This window comes from Mus musculus, chromosome X (assembly GCF_000001635.26).
Source record: "Mus musculus strain C57BL/6J chromosome X, GRCm38.p6 C57BL/6J".
Classification (NCBI taxonomy): Eukaryota; Metazoa; Chordata; class Mammalia; order Rodentia; family Muridae; genus Mus; species Mus musculus.
The window spans coordinates 66836877-66860122 of record NC_000086.7 but is presented as its reverse complement, the minus strand read 5'-3'; the positions used below and the strand labels follow the sequence as shown (position 1 = coordinate 66860122).

The 23246-nt window shown below is 35.2% G+C and overlaps 1 long non-coding RNA gene and 1 other non-coding gene across 2 annotated transcripts; both read left to right on the top strand.

The window, feature by feature from the left end:
* The first annotated feature begins 7057 nt into the window (after window positions 1–7057).
* Window positions 7058–9710, top strand: Gm30993. The gene is made up of 3 exons (XR_386951.3): window positions 7058–7548; window positions 7771–7905; window positions 9600–9710. It is a non-coding gene; the product is annotated as a predicted gene, 30993 (long non-coding RNA).
* An 11287-nt stretch (window positions 9711–20997) lies between these two features.
* Window positions 20998–21071, top strand: Mir465 (microRNA 465). Its single transcript, NR_030149.1, has one exon. It is a non-coding gene; the product is annotated as a microRNA 465 (primary transcript).
* Window positions 21072–23246: the final 2175 nt, after the last annotated feature.

Genomic DNA, 23246 nt, shown 5'->3' with positions numbered 1-23246 from the left:
CCCCGCCCTGCTTTCCAACCCACCCACTCCTGCTTCCTGGCCCTGGCATTCCCCTGTACTGGGGCATATGATCTTCGCAAAACTAAGGACCTCTCCTCCCATTGATGGCTGAGTAGGCCATCCTCTGCTACATATGCAACTAGAGACACAAGCTCTGGGAGGTACTGGTTAGTTCATATTGGTGTTCCTCCTATAGGATACTTCGTTCCTCAGAATGGGGAACAAAATACCCATGGAGGGAGTTACAGAGACAAAGTTATTTTTTAACCAAATATTTATTAGTCCTGGGTTATGGGAAAAATATAAAAATAAATGAAAACCTTTCCTAATAACTCATGTTGGATTTTACTGGATGAATTATAATTCATCAGGTATAGGTTTCTCATCCATATTCCTTTATATTTAAGAATGCTAATTACATTTGATGCATTGCTTAGCTGATGAAGTCAAGCATGGCGTTTCATGTGTACTGATTAAGATTAGCACTGTATGTAATACGAGAGTTTAGATCACTAATGGCTCATAAATAAAACAGGCTTATGTATTAATGCTAAGTATTTCTGATTATAGGATTAGGGAACTTTATTATTTGTGTTTTATAAATTTTCATAATAAGCAAGCAATGTTAAAATAATTTCTGTAACCTGAGCTTTGTTTAGCATTCAGAGTCAGATGTAAAGACTTACAGGAATTTTGGAAGTGATGTGAGAGGTAGAGGGTTAGAAAAGAAAGAAACAAGAAAAAGGGAAAGCTCATCCATAGTTCTTTTGTTATTCTTTCTGGTGTTAGCTTACAAACTAGTGGATTTCAACATGGTATCATTCCATGTACTTCATTTTCGTTGAATATCTTTCTTCCTTCTTCTGCTAAAACTCCTCCTGGTGATCTTCCTTCTTACTTGTCTCCTTCCTCATTCTTCCTTGTCACACTTTGTTATCATCTTCCCATTTTCAAAGTCCCCTTAAGACCTTCTTTTCTCTGTAATGATCCCCATTCTATAATTTTTTTCTTGATTGGTTTATTATTTTGGTTAGTAGAGACACATGTCTCATGGGCCCTCTGAAGAGACATTGTAAGCGACAAAAATTTAAACCATAATAACATGCAATATGACATATATTCAGTAAGCAGTATCTAAACTGTATATCCTTTGACTGTAAAATAATCTTTTCCCATATAATGTTTGCAAACTCTCTTTGGTAAATGTTTGTTATAGACTAGCCTTCTATGTAATCATAGTTTTCTTGAAATTTTAGCACTTTGTAAATACTGAATTAAATAAGCCTGAATAAATTTGTAGGAGAAACCAATGAGTACCTGAAGGATCACAATTCTAAAAGATATTCCCAGTTATCCCTGACTACATATAATTTCCCAAGAAATTTTTGTAGATAAGAATAAGCATTATCAAGTTGACTAACCTTTAAAGCCATATTGGTTTGGGGCTATATTTCAAATATCAATATTGGAAAGGCTCTGGTTTAACACTATATTATTTCACTGTTTTACAATTGTTTTCATATACAAGTCAGAATTAATTAAATTTTGGCCTTAGTATATATTTTTATTAATTTTTATTTTATTAAAATATACTATCTTGTCATTTTTATCCATTCATGTATTTATGAGTCATCAGTAAATGTTTATTGGCCTTCTCTATGACAGGCATATGCTAAATATTGTGAAATACAAAGATAACTCAGGCATGGTTCCTGAACTTAGGTGGCTCATAGAGTAAGTGTTCCTCCTTATTCTTACTGTCTTGCTGATAATGCTATCATCTTAGAAAACTCTTTGTTTTCGTTTTTTTACTTTTTCCAAACCTTAGTATCACATTTGAACTATAATGACGATGAAGTTTTCATAACCTGGGGGATGCCTTTTTCAGTTGCTTTATATTTAGCGTATGGCACAGATAACATTTGTGTACTGCTCTACTTCTTGGGCCATCTTTTCAATGTTGTTGCTGTGGCAACCAGCTGCAGGCCTCAGGGCAACTCATTTTATCTACACCATACACCTCTACTTTCTGACAAGTGACTTGTTGCCCAGTAAAATTTGTATTTCATATAAGATACTATGTTTTTAAACATGTGTGCACCAAATACTGTAAGGTACACACTTATGTTAATTAAATTTGTGGTTTGTGTCAAGTTCATATATAACTGGGTGCCTTCTATTTTTATACTTTTTAAAAAATTTTTGGCAGCTTTACTCTCAAAACTATCACTTTTTCATTTTTAGTCTCTCTGTCTCTGTCTGTCTGTCTATCTGTCTCTCTCTTTACACTCCAGATTTTATCCCACTCCTGGTCCACTCTCTTGACTGTTACCCATCCCATACTTCCTCCCCACCCCCTGTCTCCAAGAGAATGTCCCCACCTCCACCCCCACCCCACCAGACCTATAAACTCCCTGGGACCTCCAGTCCCTTGAGGGTTAGGAGCATCTTCTCTGATTGAAGCCAGACCCAGCAGTCCTCTGCTGTATATGTGTTGTGGGCCTCATATCAGCTGGTGCATGCTGTCTGTTTGGTGGTCCAGTGTTTGAGACATTTTGGGGGTCCCGATTAATTGAGACTGCTGCACCCCCATCCCTCACTTGATGTCCTGTCTCAAGATCCCTCTCCCCACTGTAGGGCATTTCATTTAAGGTCCCTCCCTTTGAGATAATGAGAGTTTCTCATCTCCCAGGTCTCTGATATATTCTGGAGGTTCCCCTACAGGAGGTTGTCTGTTTCTATTCTTTCTGCTGGCCCTCAGGGCTTCAGCCTTTTTTCCCACTGAATATCAGATCATGTTTCCCTCTCCCCACCCCACCCATGATTGCTTTCTTCACTTCAGTATTCAAAAGAAGCAATTCCTGGCCATTCGAGGAAATGTACCATTAAACAGATTCACTGCTGTTGTTACTTGAGTAGATTCTTTTTTACTGTGGTGCTGGATCAAACCCAAGACTTCATGGATGATAGGCAAGCATTTAGCAATTCAGCTATATCTCTAGCCAGGTAGGTTATTTTGTGAAAATTCCTATATAACTTCTTGAAGGACTCCCATCTCACAAAGAACTGAGCCTCCTGTTTCATGATTATGACTTGCCTGTTTAGGAAGCCTAGCCTAATTTTTTTTTCTTTCAGAGTGACTTTGAGAATGGCATTTTAGAATGGCATTTTATTCTTATTTGGTACCTTCATCATTTGTGTTATACAAGCAAATAGCATTTGCAATGTGTGTGAGGCCTTATAGTTCTAGATTCCTTTTTGTGCTTCTCTTCCTTAGAAAGCAGATTCTTTTGATTTCATAATATTTTTATATAACATTGTTTTAAAAGAAACCAAAAAAACCTTCATCTCCAACAATGGATTTACCCACCTCTTCTTGTTTTTGAGACAAGATTTCTCCTTGTGTATCTCTTGCTGTCCTTGAACAAATTGTATAGACCAGGATTACCTTGAACTCATGAAAATCTGCCTGGCTCTGATTCCCAAGTACTGTGATTAAAGTCATGCACTACCACGTGGCCTATATTTATATACATTTATCCTGATGGAAAAGAAAAAAAAGCTGGACTTTCATTTATGGGGGTTCTTAGACTCATATTTAGTGCTAATTTTCTTGCTAGCAGATCCCAAAAGAGGCACAGTGCCTCATAGGGCAAGGCCAGGAAGCATGGTTTTCTTTTAAACTTTTTTCATCTAAAAATGCCATTAATTTTCAGTCTTGTGGTATTTTTCCATGATGGCCTTATTCAATCTCTGTCACTTCTCAAAGGTGCACTTTTAAAACAGTGTAGTCTGAAGAAGTTTCTACACATCTTAACACTTCAAACTCTGGAACTAATTTCAAGTCATGGATCCTTATGGGAAACACTAAATCCAGAGCACTTTATATTCAATCCTTTTTCATTTTACTATCATCTATATAGATTCCCCATGTGTAGTTATTTTGGGTCACTGATATTGCCAAATGTTTTGCTATTGTATTCAATCTCTAAAAAATATTTCACTTGTTTCTTTTGCTTTCATCAGTTTTTTTTAAACTATTAAAGTGATACAGCCCATTATTTTATTGTTGTTACAGGATTATCTTATGTCTGGTACCTGTGAATATAGAAAGTTCTAATGAGATTATAGATGAAACATTTAAGAAGGAAATTTCTTATTGGGGTAAAAGTTGTTTTTTTCTAGTACTTTTGCTACTTATGAATAGCAGTTACTGCTGAAATTAAAGAGAAATCATGTAATAGCAAAATTACTTATTGGGGTGACAATTATGTAGGTCCTATCAGTGGATACTATGATTTATTGAAGATATATACTATAAAATGTTGTATGTTTTGAGTCAGGAGCTTGGTATGTAGCACAGGCTGGCTTTTTCAGTCACTGAGTAACCGTAACTGAGGAGCTCCCTGCACTTGTGATGCTTCTTCCTTAGCATCCCGAGTATTGGAGTTGCAGTTGTGTACCAGCCTGTCTTGCTGTAAATGAGAACTTAATATCTGAAGTAGGTTTGACCTAATCTAATCACTATGATAAGAAACTGAGTAGTGAATTCTTCTTTTCTTAGCCTGCTAGTTCACCAGAACAAATTAAGATTAACCAGAATACCTCATGAAATTTAATGAGTTCATTTCTGACTTGCCATTTCAATTAAACGACATATAGGTAATAGGTAGAAATATGATTTCTGCTTTGTTTTAATGTAAATAATTCAGCATTCAGTATGATCTTCTCTGGTTAGAAATGGAGACGGACTCCTCAGGGCTGTTTCACCATTGATGCCAAATTTCTCCTTGGGAACTACTTCAAGTTTTGTAAAGTATATGATTTTCAAATTAGTACAATATACATTTCAGTATACTTTCAGGTCTAAGAGAGGCCTATTAGACACTACTTAGTCTTGAGAACCAAAACTACTTGGGAAAATGCATTATGAAAAATGTCTTCCAAGGTAGACTTTTTTTCAATATCCATAGTTATAAATATGGACGACTATTTTTTTATATCTTCCAAATAGTAGAACACAAGCTTTTAGAATTATGATTCTATTTCAAGGTATTAAAATACAAAAGAGGAATCAATTGTGAATCCAAACAAGAAAAAAATAATGCTTCCAGTTTGTGTCATGTGGCTTTGTTTTCAGGTACTGTTTTGAACAAAAGAACCTTACTAAAATAATTAGCATTGTTCTTTTGGTTCAAAAATGCATTAAATTATTTATATTCAGTATGTGTTATTTTACTTAAAGGTGGTATTAATTCAAGTCTGTGTAACAAGGAAACAGGAGAAAAGGAGAAAGAAGTGGCAGAGCCTCCAACACCTCCCTCCCTCTAGCTTTTTTCTCCCTCTCAAAAATATCACCACTACCACTTGCAGGAGAAACAGCAACATGAATGAAATACCAAAAACTGAAACTCAAAATCAAGAAACTGGAAAAATAAATAAATCACAGTTTGTTTTTTTTAAGAAAACTTAGTTTAAGTTTTGCCTCATATTTCCTTGTCTAATGTTTCAAAGTATTTCTAAAGTCTAACATCTATGAAATTTGGAATATAAAAGTAAAATAATAATTGCCCTTTTGATTAGTTATTTCTGAAGCAACTTCTTGATTGGAAAGTATCATGCTTTCAGTGTGAAACATTAGTCATGGGTCATTTCATGTGCTGAGCATATTTTCTAATCATGACATATATTTTTATCTGTAGAAAAGTGGTTTTCAGCTAGAAATTACTATTGTCATTTTTAGCCGATATTTAGTAATTACAAATATTTTTCTTTCAGTTTCATTAAGAGTATTCTTAGGCTGACTACTTCATTAAAGGTACTCAGAAGCTGTTTGTGCCCATTGTTGTACTCCATTGCAGTGAAAAGATACAGAATTCAAAACTATAGAGGGACAAAGAGGCGTAAGGTGAGTTTTTGTAGAAACAAACTTAAATTTCCATATGTTCTCTTCCTATGGAATTACTTAGAATGTATCAAATTCTTCGAATGAGTGTGACAGTGTCTACAAAATATTAGTGGTAAGAGAGACCAACTTGAGCATAGTTGTCCAAGGTTTCATTGGGGTCCAGTCACTTGGACATGCAATAACTGCACAACTGAGTTAAACTACTCAAATATCAGAGGAACAAATTTAAAACAGATGTACACCATAAATCAGTATGTTAAACCTTCTAAGTTATGTGTCTAGAAGTCCTCAGGCACCTGAAAACTATTTTCAGTGCCAAAATTTAAAGACTCTGGGTAAACTCTGACACCTGACAAGGGCCAAAACTACAAAGGAACATTTCCCAGGCATAAGCATGACATTAACAATTTGGAATGAATAATTAAATCTGCAGAAAAACTAGTAATGTCTATGTTTTAAAGATACTCATTTTATAAAATCTTGTATATAGATTTTTTGTTTTGTATAGAGTTGTGTCAAGGATAAAAAATAATCTGAGTGTCGCAGCTGCCTTAATCGGCTAAGTATGGAATTTATTTTGCAAAATATGCTTCTTATTGATTTTGTGACACTGCTATAAGTCTTAGTATTCAGTCATCTTAATAATAATATAAGGATATGTTTAGTTATCACTCCCTGGATATGATGCTTTGTTTTATTATGCAGATTGAAATATTACTATGTTGTTTGTTTTTGCTTATTTACAGCAGGTTGATAATTTTAGGTCATGAAATTTAAATTTTAGATTGACAACTTAAATCCATTCCAGAAGATTGTATAGCACATACTTGAAAACTAGTAACAGGAAGCTTCTAGCTAAGTTCCAATTTACTTTATCTATACAATGATCCTTGAACCTTGGCAGTAGGGGTATGATACATATTAATCATTTAAACTTACGATTTTCTGCCCATAGTATACAATGCAGTTTAAATAAGAGCTAAGTGCTCTGCAGTATCTTACTGTTTGCACGTTAGTAAGTAAGGGATCTCCATGTTATTTTTGTTGTTGACGTTTTGTTTTTTTCAAGACAGGATTTCTCTGTATAGCCCTGGCTGTCCTGGAACTCACTCTGTAGGCCAGGCTGGCCTCGAACTCAGAAACCCTCCTGCCTCTGCCTCCCAAGTGCTGGGATTAAAGGCGTGTGCCACCACGCCTGGCTTCCATGTTATTCTTATCCACTGCAAGAAGTAGCTTCTCTGAAAGGCAAGAGATGAACAACTCTTAGTAAGACATTGGGAGTCAGTTTAATATTATTACCATGTAGCAGAATATTTGTAGTAGGTCCTTCTCTAGGATCTATGCTGTTTCAGAATATTATGATGGATATTTGAAAAGTATATGATTGCCTCAATTCTTTAAAGTTCCTTACAGTTTAGAAATAGACCATATTTATTAATGATTGGTACTCAGTAGTTTGACAGCATAGTTAATGTTGTGTTTGTTTGCTGTTAACATTGCCTATCAGTTTTAATTTCAAGTTATATAATGGTATCTCCACTTTTTTGCATGACTGAGTTAAAGAATTTCTCATCCTGCATCATCAAAATCATTGAGTTACAAAAGGACCATGTCTGAGAACTCTGCCACCATGAATATAGGTAATTTTTTTTTCTAACTGCTTCTAGATTTTCTCCTTCATCAATGGAAATATGATCTTTGGGGTCATTTGAGTTTAAGGAAAACATTTTACCAATGGCAATTAAAGGTCATGTAAAGGGTGTAGGTAATATAAAAGATTACTGCAAACCCTTTTGTAGCTTCTGTATAGAAAAGGTATTTTTTTTAGGTAATTTCTTTCCTGTTTTCATTTTTGCATTCAGGATGTTAGCATATCTTCATGTATCTCTGCAGCATTCTTCTGGCTCCTCTGTGTGACTATGGAATAGTTACAAGGATACTGGTTAGTTATGAGTATGAGTAGACCTACATAAGGAATTGAAGTGTACTGCCATTGTGTAAGTAAACAATTTGTAAGTATAAATTCTGTTTGTGCTTGTTTCTGGTTATCTGTTGCTTATGAATAACTTATAACACAAGACAAAGTACTAAATATATATTAATGGATTTCTGCTTCATGACAATTAACATCTTATATGTTTCTTTCTGCATGTAAGTTAAATACCATAAGAATTGTGACATACTTAAGTGGGAGAACCTCTCCAATATAAGGAATGTTTTTTCAGATGTTCACCCTCAAAATTCCATAGACACATACGGTTAAGAAAATAAGCATATTTGTTCTCTGTATAAATTATAATTTTTAATTTGAAGAAGAAAGGAAGTAGTTGTTTTACATACTCAAGTCAAGATTTGTATTATAGATGAGATGTTATATGAATGTTCAGTATTAAATAAGTGAGAGATAGGCTACACATATGGATAGAGCAGGTTGAGAATTCTTGTGCTCTGACTTTTACTAAACAGATCTGAACTTTAAAGTTAGAGCATAAGAATTACATCTCAGAATGTAAAAGAATAGAAATTTTACCTCAGAGGTCTGAGGAAATCCTAAGCTGATATGAGGAAAAGGACAGTCTTTTTATATAAGTTTACTTCACTTACAGAATTCACAGAATTCACTGATACAAGTACAAAGTTCAGTTTCTTCTCAAGAGAAAATTATATACTTCCTCTTCTCTTCATGGGATTTTGGGTATCTTTTAGCTTTTGTTTTCTACATATTTGGACTAAATTTGTTGAGAAAAGGATGTGGTTGATGATGGAAGAGTTTTTTACATTTCATTTAAACTTATGATTTTCTGCCCATAATATACAATGCAGTTTAAATAATATGTAAATATATTATTTTGGGAAGTGGCCTAAGTGTGTATATATATTTACATATATTCATACTGACATTCATCCATATGTATGAAATATGTTTTATATGATATAGAATAGACTATAATATATATTCATTTCAGCATATGAATAATGGGGAGATGGCTCTTTAGTGTTTAAGGAGGGAGATCAATATACAAAGGTGGTGAAAAAGATAAATAGTTTTGAGGGTTTTCTCGAAACACAAATCATCACCTTTTCATGTGTTCTGAAGAAATACATGTTTTCTTTTAGTATTTTCACAGGTTCATTACTTAAATTTAAGTGTTTTGTCCATTTTTGCTAATTTTTGTAGCTGGTAAAAAGTAAGGTTCTAATTTGTATTTTCTGAGTGTGGATGATCATTGTCCTTTGTAATACCATTTACCTTTATTAAAAATCAGTTGAAGATATATATATATATATATATATATATATATATATATATATATATATATATATATATATATATACCAATTTCTATCCTATTCATTGTGTTCTATTTGTCTGTATGTTTGCTTTTATGCCAGCACTCTGTTACTTGGATTACTAGATCGCTATAATATTTAGATCACATAATATCTCCTAATATGTTAATTTTTTTAATTGAATTTGTTGATGAAAAATCGATGAATAATTTATTGTTTTGGGTATTCACTTATTTCTGTCATTTAATATGAATTTTAATAATGCTTTATATCTTGAAGTTTAGTGATGCTTTATAGTATTGACACTGAATCTGTAAATACCTTTGATTTATATGAACATCATAATAAAAATGATTCTTCTAGTTCATCAACACATCAATTCCTGTTTTATATTTATACAGAATAACATGCAGGCGTTTTATATGTTGAGGCATCCTGTATCTTTAGGATGAATGCTACTTATCCATAGCCTATGTTTGGTTTGGCAAATTGAAGGCATGGCTTTACACATGGTAAGCACATCTTCTGACAGAGCTAACGTTCTGTGCCTTCAGTAATCTTTGTGTTCTTGAATTCAGTTTGTTAGTATTATACTGAAGAAATTCTAATATTTACCATGTAATAAATCCTATGTTTTGTAGCTTTTCTTTTGATTTGGTATTTGTGTAAGGATAATCCAAATATAGTACATTTAAAATTCCTTTCTCCTTTGCTTTTAAAATAACTTAAGGAGAATTGATAGTTTTTAAGAGTATTGATATAATATAGTATTGAAGCCCTATAGCTCGTGATATTTCCTTGATGTGAAACTTTTTGCTATTAATAAAATTTTAATATTAATTAAATTTTTTGCTATTAATTAATTAAATTTGCTATTAATTAAATTTTGTTATTAGACTTTTTGTTTTTTATTTATACATTGTTCAATCTTGATAACATGTGACAGAAACTTGCTTAGTCATTAGATTATTATTTTTGTAATGATCTTCCTTTTGCCATGGGTTTATTTTGCTTATTTTTTATTTTGTTTTTTTTATTAGGTATTTATTTCATTTACATTTCTAATGCTATCCCAAAAGTCTCCCACCCGCTCCCCCACCCATTCTCCCACCCACCCACTACCACTTCTTGGCCCTGGTGTTGCCCTGTACTGAGGCAGATGAAGTTTGCACAACCAATGTGCCTCTCTTTCCATGGATGGCCAACTAGGCCATCTTCTGATACATATGGAGCTAGAGACACAGCTCTGGGGGTACTAGTTAGTTCATATTGTTGTTCCACCTATAGGGTTGCAGATCCCTTTAGCTCCTTGGGTACTTTCTCTAGCTCCTCCATTGGGGACCCTGTGTTCCATCCAATAGCTGACTGTGAGCATCCACTTCTGTGTTTGCTAGGCCCCGGCCTAGTGTCACAAGAGACAGCTATATCAGGGTCCTTTCAGCAAAATCTTGCTAGTATATGCAATGGTGTCAGCGTTTGGAGGCTGATTATGGGATGGATCCCCGGGTATGGCAGACTCTAGATGGTCAATCCTTTCGTCTCAGCTCCAAACTGTGTCTCTGTAACTCCTCCATGGGTGGTTTGTTCCCAATTCTAAGAAGGGGCAAAGTGTCCACACTTTGGTCTTTGTTCTTTTTGAGTTTCATGTGTTTAGCAAATTGTATCTTATATCTTGGATATTCTAAGTTTCTGGGCTAATATCCACTTATCATTGAGTACATATTGTGTGAGTTCCTTTGTGAATGTGTTACCTCACTCAGGATGATGAGTCCAGGTCCATCCATTTTCCTAGGAATTTCATAAATTCATTCTTTTTAATAGCTGAGTAATACTCCATTGTGTAAATTTACCACATTTTCTGTACCCATTCCTCTGTTGAGGGGCATCTGGGTACTTTCCACCTCCTGGCTATTATAAATAAGGCTGCTATGAACATAGTGGAGCATGTGTCCTTCTTACCGGTTGGAACATCTTCTGGATATATGCCCAGGAGAGGTATTGCGGGATCCTCTGGTAGTACTATGTCCAATTTTCTGAGGAACTGCCAGACAGATTTCCAGAGAGGTTGTACAAGCTTGCAATCCCACCAACAATGGAGGAATGTTCCTCTTTCTCCACATCCTTGCCAGCATCTGCTGTCACCTGAATTTTTGATTTACCCATTCTGACTGGTGTGAGGTGGAATCTCAGTGTTGTTTTGATTTGCCTTTCCCTGATGATTAAGGATGTTGAGCATTTTTTCAGGTGCTTCTCAGCCATTCGTTATTCCTCAGGTGAGAATTCTTTGTTTAGCTTTGAGCCCCATTTTTTAAAGGGGTAATTTGGTTTCTGGAGTCTACCTTCTTGAGTTCTTTATATATATTGAATATTAGTCCCCTATCTGATGTAGGATAGGTAAAGATCCTTTCCCAATCTTTTGGTGGCCTTTTTGTCTTATTCACAGTGTCTTTTGCCTTGCAGAAGCTTTGCAATTTTATGAGGTCCCATTTGTTGATCTTACAGCACAAGCCATTGCTGTTCTATACAGGAATTTTTCCCCTGTACCCATATTCGAGGCTTTTCCCTACATTATCCTCTATAAGAATCAGTGTTTCTTGTTTTATGTGGAGTTCCTTCATCCACTTAGATTTGACCTTAGTACAAGGAGATAGGACAGTCATGGCTACAGAGAGAAACCCTGTCTCGAAGAAAAAAAAAAAAAATAGAAGACAGAAAAAAAGAAAACAAAACAAAAAAACCCCAAAACATATTTTTACGTGTAAAAAGCCATTTTTTAAAATTTATAACAACTTAATTTTACCCTAAAGATAAGAACAAATACAGTAGAAGAGAAAATAAAAGAGATGAAGAAACAAACAAAAAGTCTTATATGCGGCTCCTTTTTATAAAAGCCAAGATTTTTAGCTAAACAAGCCTTAAACTTAAACCTTATTCTTCTACATCTACCTTCTAAGGTCTATATGATGATGGGTTGGGGAACCACCATTCCCAAATTTATTTTTTTTAATGCTAAAGTCTTCCTATATAGATCAGGCTAGCCAAGATTTTTTTTTCCAGACCAGTTTTCTCTGTATAGCCCTGGCTGCCCTGGAATTCACTCTGTAGACCAGGCTGGCCTCGAACTCAGAAATCCACCTGCCTCTGCCTCTCAAGTGCTAGGATTAAAGGCGTGTGCTACCACTGCCTGGCTAGCCAAGAATTCTTAATCCTCCTATTGTGCTGAAACGTCATCACAATAATACACAGGTGTGTACCATCATTTCTGGTTTACATTTTAACTATATTATATATTATTGCTGCACTTCAGTATGATCTATCTCTCAAGTTATTTAAATAATTATTGTTTTTTTATGTTTTCTGTTTTTACTAAAGATGCATTTGGCTAATATATGGTTGTAAAAGACCTTTCTGAGTTGGTGTAATTTCTCTTACCAGTGATTATAATACAATTTTGTGTTTTCTTCTTACTCAGCATTTCTTTTAACTTTTACGAAACTCTTTTAAGAATCTCTTATGTTGGGCAAAGAGCAATAAGTTAGGTTTTACTTACCTGATAATGTTTTGTCCCTTCCTTCCTTCAGTTCTAAAGCAAATCTTTGCTTTAAGTGTTTTTGTTTATAGTTAAGCTTTATTTAAAGTATGTACTTACTTACTCCGTGCTGTTCTGGTATTGTAGTTGTAAGCAAATTGGAGATTTATATCTGGTTTGTCACAAAACCTCTCTGGGAAGATACAGTACATGTCTAAACACTCTAGATAGGGAGCCCACAACAGACCACAGTACAAATACCACCAAAGTCCAACTTGGTGAACTAGTGAATTTTAATTGGGTCACTTACAGCAGTAAGTGTGAGTGATTCCTTATAGCAGCAGAAATGACTCAAAGAAAGCTGCATCACCAAAACCTACCCCAGCACAGGTGACAACTCACAACAGTTGGGAACCTGAAGCATACTGCACAGCCTCTGGGCAGTTCAGTGGGTCAGAGAATGTCTTTTCCAAGTGAGTCATTTGGTGTAAACCTCTTCCAGGCAGCTCTTCCAGACAGTAGGTCTGGTTTAATAAGTCTTTACAGTTTTTCTCCAAGTCTTCTTTGCAGTTCAGCTTGTCTGAATCTATGCAGCTTAACTCTACTGAAAATATTTTATTAATTATTTCATTCACATGTCAAATGTTGTCCAGTTATTTTTCCTCTTATAGGAACACTCAGCTTTCATTGCTTACTGAGGCAGGGAGCAGCCAAATGAATCTGATCAGTTTCCATGAGTTCTTCAAGCTATTTATTTAATTGTTTGCCTCTCTGCTTAAGAGGATTCCCTGCAGGATGGAATGTTTCAGTCTTGAGCGAAACTCTTATACAATACCCCATCCAATAGATACTTTTAAACTACAGATGCTATATATCTATGTGACTCCAAGAGAACTGTCTGGGTATGAACAGCTATAGGTTATAGAAGAAAAAGATTAATGTTTTTATTATTATTATTTTTAGTATTCTATACATTTATAAAACACCATGAATAATTTTTACTCCGCCCTCTTTCCTGTTGAACTCCTAATTTTAGTATGTGTATGTATGTGTGTATATGTGTATGCATCAAGCTAATGAGTCTATTCAGTGTCTCTTGCATATACCTCTATTTTTGACTGACCATACAGGAAAGGATGTCTTAGCAGGGGAATTGTCATTGGACATTATATCCTTCTCTCTGTGCCATTTCCCTTTATTTCTTCATCTGTGCTTAGGTCCTTGTGAAATTCTCACATCCATACTGACATATCAAGTGTTCTTATCATGTAGGTTAAGCCAAGCATATTGTTGAGATTTCATTGGTTCAGCTTTCCTGTCATGTCTGTAAGACATTATTTCCTAGTAGATCTCTAGGGTCTCTGGCTCTCAAAATCATTCTTTCCATCTTTAATGGTTTTCCCTGACCCTTAAGTATTAGAGTAGTATTGTAGATGTATCAATTGTGAGCCAATGTCCTACAGGCAGTTGGTCTCAACATTTTGACCGGTTGTTGATTTCGCTAATGATCTGCCTCTACTGTAAACATAAGCTTCTGTGAGAAGATTGTGAAGACAATACATATTTTTTCAAATTATATCATTTCTTTCTTTCTTTACCTTCCCTACAAACTATCCCATATATCCCTCCTTGTTCTCTTTCCATGGCTTCTTTTTTCATTAAAAGTTATACATACATATATGTACATATACATATATATTTCTGAAGTCATAAATAAAACCTGTTTGGTCTATAATGTTGCATATAGGTATGTTTTTAGGATTGTTTTGAAGAGAATTCATAATTGTAATCTATAGGTTAGAAAAGAGTTCAACAGGTTAGTTTAAGAGTTTTGGTATAAAAGAAAAGAGAGTACAAAGTTATTTTCATGACCACTTCAACTACCCACAAAGTAAACACTGAATAGTATTTACACTGAGAAATTCCTGGTAATGGAATTAGCTACTCTATAACTAATTCACAAAAAGGAATTAGGTCAGAGTGAAAACACCCTTTTTATTGTAATAATAACCAAATTAGACAGGGATAGAAATGCTACATCTGCATCAATTCCGTACAAAACGTGGTGTGCGGTGCTCTATTCCGACTAACATCTAGCATGTGTAAGATGTCATTTTGAGTATATTAAGGCTTACCTTGTTCTGCAAATTTTCAGTATCTAGATTGCCAGGGTATATAGATGTAGAAACACTTCACAAGCTTGAGCTGATCTCAGTTTGACATTTAGATTTTAGGTAACTTAACAATGTTAAGTAAATATAAGAAATAGCTGTATAATGTACTTTTTCGAGTCATTTTGAGACTTTTCTATCAGTTATAGTTTCAGATTCTGTTTAAGTAAACTGTATTTAGACTTCAAATTAGCTCACCCTCTGCTAGCCCTGATTCTGTTTTCTAACCTCCCTTATGTCTTTTGTATCCTATTTGTCCTTTTGTACAGCATAACTTTCCCCATAACTTATATTTATCTTGTTTTCATTTTTAGTTTCTTTAGTCCTAATCAACTAAATCACATATACACACACAAACTTTCATTACATTGCAAGGACTGATATATGAGAGATGATGGTTTTATCTGAGTGATATAGTGGATATAATTAGCACTACTCATCCATAAAGGTTATGTGGAGCAACCTATCAACTTTTGTGATGGGTGACTGAACCACTTTCTCTGTACAGTGTAAAGACATATGCTTAACTCATTTCATTTAACATCTCAATGTGCCATATTTTCAGCTCTAGATCTTGGAGAGGATTTCTCTGGTCTTATGTAGGACTTTGTTTTTATGGTTATGAATTCCTTATGTATAATTTTCAAGTCAACGACTAACATGTTTTTGAACATCAGAAAAGATTAATGTTCATTGTAATAGAAGAAAGAACCGCTTAAGCACATTTTTATCCTATAGGCTCTGAAAAAAATCCAGGTCAACAGTATGTAGCTCAGGTTACAGAGTTGTAAATTCTATGTGAATGTCATTATTGTTTGTTTGTTTGTTTGTTTGTTTATTTATTTATTAGATATTTTCTTTATATACATTTCAAATGCTATCCCGGAAGTCCCCCATACCCTCCCCCTGCCCTGCTCCCCTACCTACCCACTACCAATTCTTGGCCCTGGCATTCCCCTGTACTGGGACATAAAAACTTTGCAAGACCAAGGGGCCTCTCTTCCCTGTGATGGCCAACTAGGCTATCTTTTGCTACATATGCAGCTAGAGATACGATCTCTGGAGGTACTGGTTAGTTCATATTGTTGTACCACGTATAGGGTTGCTGACCCCTTCAGCTCCTTGGGTGCTTTTTCTAGCTTCTCCATTGGGTACCCTGTGTTCCATCTTATAGATGACTGTGAGCACACACTTCTGTATTTGCCAGACACTTGCATAGCATCATACCAGACAGCAATAGCAGGGTCCCTTCAGCAAAATCTTTCTGGCATATGCAATAGTGCCTAGGTTTGGTGGCTGATAATGGGATGGATCCCCGGGTGGGATAGTCTCTGGATAGTCCATTCTTTGGTATTAGCTCCAAACATTGTCTCTGTAAGTCCTTTCATGGGTATTTTGTTCCCTATTCTAACTAGGAATGAAGTATCCACCCATTGGTCTTCCCTTTTCTTGAATTTCTTGTATTTTGCAAATTTTATCTTGGGTGTTCTATATTTCTGGGCTAATATCGACTTATCAGTGAGTGTATATCAAGTGACTTCTTTTGTGATTGGGTTACCTCACTAAGGATGATGATATCCTCCAGATACATTCATTTGTCCAAGAATTTTATAAATCTATTGTTTTTAATTGCTGAGTAGTACTCCATTGTGTAAATGTACCACATTTTCTGTATCCATTCCTCTGTTGAGGGGCATCTGGGTTCTTTCCAGCTTCTGGCTATTATAAATAAGGCTGCTATGAACATAGTGGAGCATGTGTCCTTCTTACCAGTTGGAACATCTTCTGGATATATGCCCAGGAAAGGTATTGCAGGATCCTCCGGTAGTACTATGTCCAATTTTCTGAGAGCTATATCTGGGTCCTTTCAGCAAAATCTTGCTAGTGTATGCAATGGTGTCAGCATTTGGAAGCTGATTATGGGATGGATCCCTGCATATGGCAATCACTAGATGGTCCATCCTTTCGTCACAGCTCCAAATTTTGTCTCTGTAACTCCTTCTATGGGTGTTTTGTTCCCATTTCTAAGAAAGGGTAAAGTGTCCACACTTTGGTCTTCGTTCTTCTTGAATTTCATGCGTTTGGCAAGTTGTATCTTATATCTTGGGTATCCTAAGTTTCTGGGCTAATATCCACTTATCAGTGAGTACATATTGTGCAAGTTCCTTTGTGATTGGATTATTTCACTCAGGATGATACCCTCCAGGTCCATCCATTTGCCTAAGAATTTCATAAATTCATTCTTCTTAATAGCTGAGTAGTATTCCATTGTGTAAATGTACCACATTTTCTGTATCCATTCCTCTGTTGAGGGGCATCTGGGTTCTTTCCAGCTTCTTGCTATTATAAATAAGGCTGCTATGAACATAGTGGAGCATGTGTTCTTCTTACCGGTTGGGACATCTTCTGGATATATGCCCAGGAGAGGTATTGCGGGATCCTCCGGTAGTGCTATGTCCAATTTTCTGAGGAACCGCCAGACTGACTTCCAGAGTGGTTGTACAAGCTTAATCCCACCAGCAGTGGAAGAGTGTTTCTCTTTCTCCACATCCTCGCCAGCATCTGCTGTCACCTGAATTTTTGATCTTAGCCATTCTGACTGGTGTGAGGTGGAATCTCAGGGTTGTTTTGATTTGTAATTCCCTGATGATTAAGGATGTTAAAATTTTTTCAGGTGCTTCTCAGCCATTTCGTATTCCTCAGTTGAGAATTCTTTGTTTAGCTCTGAACCCCATTTCTAATGGTTTTATTTGAATTTCTGGAGGCCAGTATCTTGAGCTGTTTATATCTATTGGATATTAGTTCCCTATTAGATTTAGGATTGGTAAAAATCTTTTCCCAATCAGTTGGTAGCCTTTTTGTCTTATTGACAGTGTCTTTTGCCTTACAGAAGCTTTGCAATTTTATGAGGTCCCACTTGTTAATTCTCGATCTTACAGCACAAGCCATTGCTGTCCTGTTTAGGAATTTTTCCCCTGTGCCCATATCTTCGAGGCTTTTCCCTACTTTCTCCTCTGTTAATTTCAGTGTCTCTGGTTTTATGTGGAGGTCTTTGATCCACTTAGACTTGAGCTTTGCACAAGGAGATAGGAATGGATCAATTCCCATTCTTCTACATGATAACTGCCAGTTGTGCCAACACCACTGGTTGAAAATGCTGTCTTTTTTCCACTGGATGGTTTTGGCGCCCTTGTCAAAGATCAAGTGACCATAGCTGTGTGGATTCATTTCTGGGTCTTCAATTCTATTCCATTGATTTACCTGTCTTGTCACTATGCCAGTACCATGCAGTTTTTGTCACAATTGCTCTGTAGTACAGCTTAATGTCAGGCATGGTGATTCCACTAGAGGTTCTTTTATTGTTGAGAATAGTTTTTGTTATCCTTGGTTTATTTTTCCAGATGAATTTGCAAATTGCCCTTTCTATCTCAGTGAAGAATTGAGTTGGAATTTTGATGGGGATTGTGTTGAATCTTTAGATTGCTTTTGCCAGGATAGCTATTTTTTATATATTAATCCTGGCCATTCATGAGCATGGGAGATCTTTCCATCTTCTGAGATTGTCTTCAATTTCTTTCTTCAGAGATTTGAAGTTCTTATCATACAGATCTTTCACTTCCTTAGAGTCTCACCGATATATTTTATATTTTGTGACTATTGTGAAAGGTATTGTTTCCCTAATTTCTTTCACAGCCCGTTGATTTGAGTTAATTTTATATCCAGCTACTTCACTGAAGCTGTTTATCAGGTTTAGGAGTTCTCTGATGGAATTTTTGAAGTCACGTATATATATTTTATCATCTGCAAATAGTGATATTTTCACTTCTTCCTGTGAATGTCATTATATTTGGCACTCACCAGAACTCCTGAAAAATAAATTGGGAATTTGTGTATTATGCTATCCTCAAGACCTGTAGTGGATATTAGAGTTAGCAGAGTCTATGTGCAGTGCTCTGCTTTAGTCAGGCAGCCAACTGAACTAAAGTCATTTCTCTCTCTCTCTCTGTATATAAAGATGCAGGAATTGTCTGTATATTGTTACCATATATAGGTAACATCTGGATAGTGTGGGTAATATATCTAAAACACTTGTGGATATGTTTTTTAATACCAGTCCTGTCCTGCCAAACATTTATTTTATCAGGCACCATTTATAGATTTTTGGTTCTGTTAGGTTTGGTTTTAATACAAAATTTCTTATGGTAGCTCTGGCTGGCCTAGAACTCACTTTGGAGAGACCTAGCTGGTCTCAAATTCACAGAGATCTATCTCCCTCTGTCTCCAGAGTGCTGGGTTTAAATCTGTGTCACCAATGGCCAGTTTATCAGGCACTCTTAAGGTGACTTTCATGGATAATTCTCAACATGGATCTATCAGATTAAAAGTAGATGAAGGTAAAATTGTTTGGCCTATTATATTGTATTATCAATAATTGTAACAAACATGTTGTTCTCTTAGTGCTGACTATTGTGTAGATGAAAAGAATATAATTTGAGAGGATCTTTGGTAAAATATATGGTAAAGGAAAATGAATTTTTTATTTTTGCATGACTTACGATTGAATCAGCTCATGGTAAGAGTATTTTTCTTTATTTCTCATGTTACAAAATCTGGAGAGGATGATAGAAAATGATAATTTAGAAAATTTTCAAGCAGCTACTTATCTGTATTTTAACTAGACTGTGGCCCATCTTTTAAACACCATATGTCCCAAACTTCTTTGTGAACAATTCATATTACCTTTCATAGTTTTTGTGATCTCTGAGTGATAGTGTCAGTACACTTGCAGTTTCCCTTGAATTGGTGTCTCTGGTTAAATATGCACATTTGATGTCTCCAGGATACATTCTTATTTACCATGCCCAATTTTGAAACTCATGAGAATTAAAGAAAATATGATCATGAAGATTATGATCTTGTTACAGGGAAAAAGTGAATGAGAGAGAACTTAAACCATAGATTCAAACCATCATTAAGATTAACATAGACTAGGAAAAAGAAGGAAAGATGTAAGGCAAAGAACACTGTAGTTGACATTTTGAAAACTTTGGCTTGGAAAAGGACTTCTATATTCCACATGAATTGTATTCTATTGAACAATTAATTGTAGGTTATTTATTACTACATTTTAAGATCATCTCTGTGTACAGTAATGCTCAAAAATAAAATGTTTGTGGTGAGAAATGAATGGTAATGGAAGAATAACTACAAGTAACCACTACATGTGTTCTCAAATCTCACAAATGCCTTTCCGAGGACTTATAAATCAGACATCTTCTGAGTTATTACAACAGTATGTTTTTAATATAAAAACAGTATGATATCACAGAAAAAAATTAAATACATGGAAGTATAGCATTTTCACTTTTTGCCATATAATCATTCAAATAAGAAGAATGCAAGTTAAATTTGTTAAGGAATACAAGTGTTTTAGAACATTGGGATGATTACTGTCATTGTCTTTCGAATAAATATCAGGAGGAAGTAGGTATCATTCTTTTTTTCTTTTTTTTTTTCTTCCTAGATATTTTCTTTATTTACATGAGAGATTAATTAGTTACTTGCATTGCATTTGTGCCACTATTTCACCAGTACAGCATGTAGGCAAATCACCATGTAGAGCACATGGTTTGTAGTTGTGTTGATGGTTACATTTATCCTCTGGTATCATTCAGAGTAACTTTCAGTACCATGAATGCTGATTAGTAGAGGTGCTGATTCTACAGGTACCACTCTGACTTCCTTTTTCAGCAGTATCGCCTTACCAGGAGTATTTGCAAATCATAAAAAATTCGCAAAAACCTAAGTTGTTTGCTGGAGGAAACCATTTGGTTAATGATCCAACTAGATATAAACAGTTCATCACTGCATGTTTCACTTGATGGTGAAAGTTGTAATGTGGAGAGCATGGTTTCCCTATTATTTAGTGACTCTGTTTTGATTCCTCATATGTGTATATATATTAAAAGAAACTTCTACAGTAGTAGGATTCTGTATGACCCTTTACTTGGCCATTAATGGCTATGGTTAGAGGTGAGATAAAACTAACAAGACTGTTTATGAATGTGTGAACATCTCCTTAAAGGCTTTGTATGCAGTGCCCTATTTAGAATGGCACTGATGTGATAAAATAAAAAATTGATCAGGGCCTTTCTAAGTAGAGTAAGGCTTACCACCTTCTACGTTTAATGACTTGTAGATGGATATTCAGATTAGCTGTAGGTACATGAAAAGTGCCTTCTGTAATCATAGATGAGCTTGGACATATCCACATTCTTTTTTTCCTTCTATTCATTTATTTATTTATTTATTTATTTATAATTTACTTATTCTTTCCTCGTGTATTATGTCCAGATTCTAGTTTCTTTTTCCCTACACACCTTGTAGCCCCTCCCCTGTATACTTTCCCTGTCCACCATATCTACTTCTGCTTTTCCCTTCAGAATTGATCAGGCCTTCTTATTTGCTGTACAGTAGATAATAGTCATCTAGAAATACATTCATATCCTTTAGGTTTCTTTCTCATTTTTTTCTTTTTTAAATTTTTATTATATATTTTCTTTATTAACATATCAAATGCTATCCCAAAAGTAACCTATATGCTCCCAGCTCCCTGATCCCCTATACACCCACTTCGACTTCATGGCACTGGTGTTCCCCTGTACTGGGGCATATAAAGTTTGCAAGACCTAGAGGTCTCTCTTCCCAATGATGGCCAATTAGGCCATAAGCTGCTGCATATGAGCTCTGGGGATACTGGATAGTTCATATTGTTGTTCCACCTATAGGGTATGGTCCACTATGTTCATAGCCACCTTATTTATAATAGCCAGAAACTGCAAAGAACCCTGATGTTTCTCAACAGATGAATGTATACACAAAATTTGGTACATTTACACAATGGAGTACTACTCAGCTATTAAAAACAATGAAATTATGAAATTCTTGGATGTATGGATGTATCTGGAGGATATTATCTTTAGTGAGGTACACAATCACAAAAGAAGTCATTAAATATGCACTCACTGATAACGGGATATTAGCCCAGAAACATAGATTACCCAATATATAATATGCAAAGACAAGGAAGTCAAGAAAAGAGAAGACCAACAGGTTGATACCTCTTTTAGTTTTCTTATGTAACAAAATACAAGGTTTTAAGATACTACATGATTTCTTGAATTTCACCACTCTCTGTTCTGTTTTTTTTTTATTAGATATTTTCTTTATTTACATTTCAAATGTTTTCCCATTTACCAATATCCCCCCCATCCCATCTAACCTCCCCCTGCTTGTGTGAGGGTGTTACCTCACCCACCCACTTACTCCCAATTTTTCTCCCTGGCATTCCCCTACATTTGGGGCATCAAGCCTTCACAGGACTAAGGGCCTCTTCTCACATTGATTCCCAAAAAGGCTGTCCTCTACTATATATGCTGGTGGAGCCATGGGTCCCTCCATGTGTACTCTTGGAAGGTGGATTAGTCCATAGCATGTAGGGGTTCTGGTTGTTTGATACTGTTGTTCTTCCTATAGGTTGCAAACCCGTTCATCTCCTTCAGTATTTGCTCTAACTCCTCCATTGGGGACCCTGTGAACAGTCCCAAGTCTTTTCTAGGAGTATGACAAAGTCTCTAGGATATGATGGGACATGTTCGGGCAGTACAAAACAGTTAACTAATGTTGATGATGCATAGGTGACTTAGATATTTTCAGGACTTCTTTGTCTGAAATAAATCTCACTCATACAATATTTGTGGTGATATAATTTGGTTTAAACTTCAAACATGTGAGAGATAAACGTTTTTGATAGCAGGATGCATTGTAACTGTCTGGACATCAATGTAACTTAGGGTGTATTCACCATAGAATTGTTTACTGTAAAATGTACAGGTTAGAAAACAAAGGTAAATAATAAAAGCAAATAAGCCATATATACTAAATGTAGTAAAGTTGTCAAAAAAGAAAATAGTAGTCAACATATTGCATTGATACAGAGATGAGTATTCATTTAAAGAAAAAACATGAGTAAATGTACTTTCAGGGAGAATTTTGATGGTGAGAGAATTTCCTGAGTAGAACAGGATGAAAGCTATTTCTTTATGTATGTTATATTATGTTTATTTATGTTATAATTACAGTTGAAAGTATGGGGAAGGGTAAAGATACGTGAAATCAGCACTATATACCAGGCTATAGTCTTGATTTGTTTCAGTCCTATAAACACATGAAGAACAAATCTTTGTGTAAAAACAAGAATCATCATGCCCTGAAATTGTGCTCTGGGTGTAAATGGCAGTATATATGCAGTTACTTTCTTTTACCCAGGAGCATTAGAACACTAATTT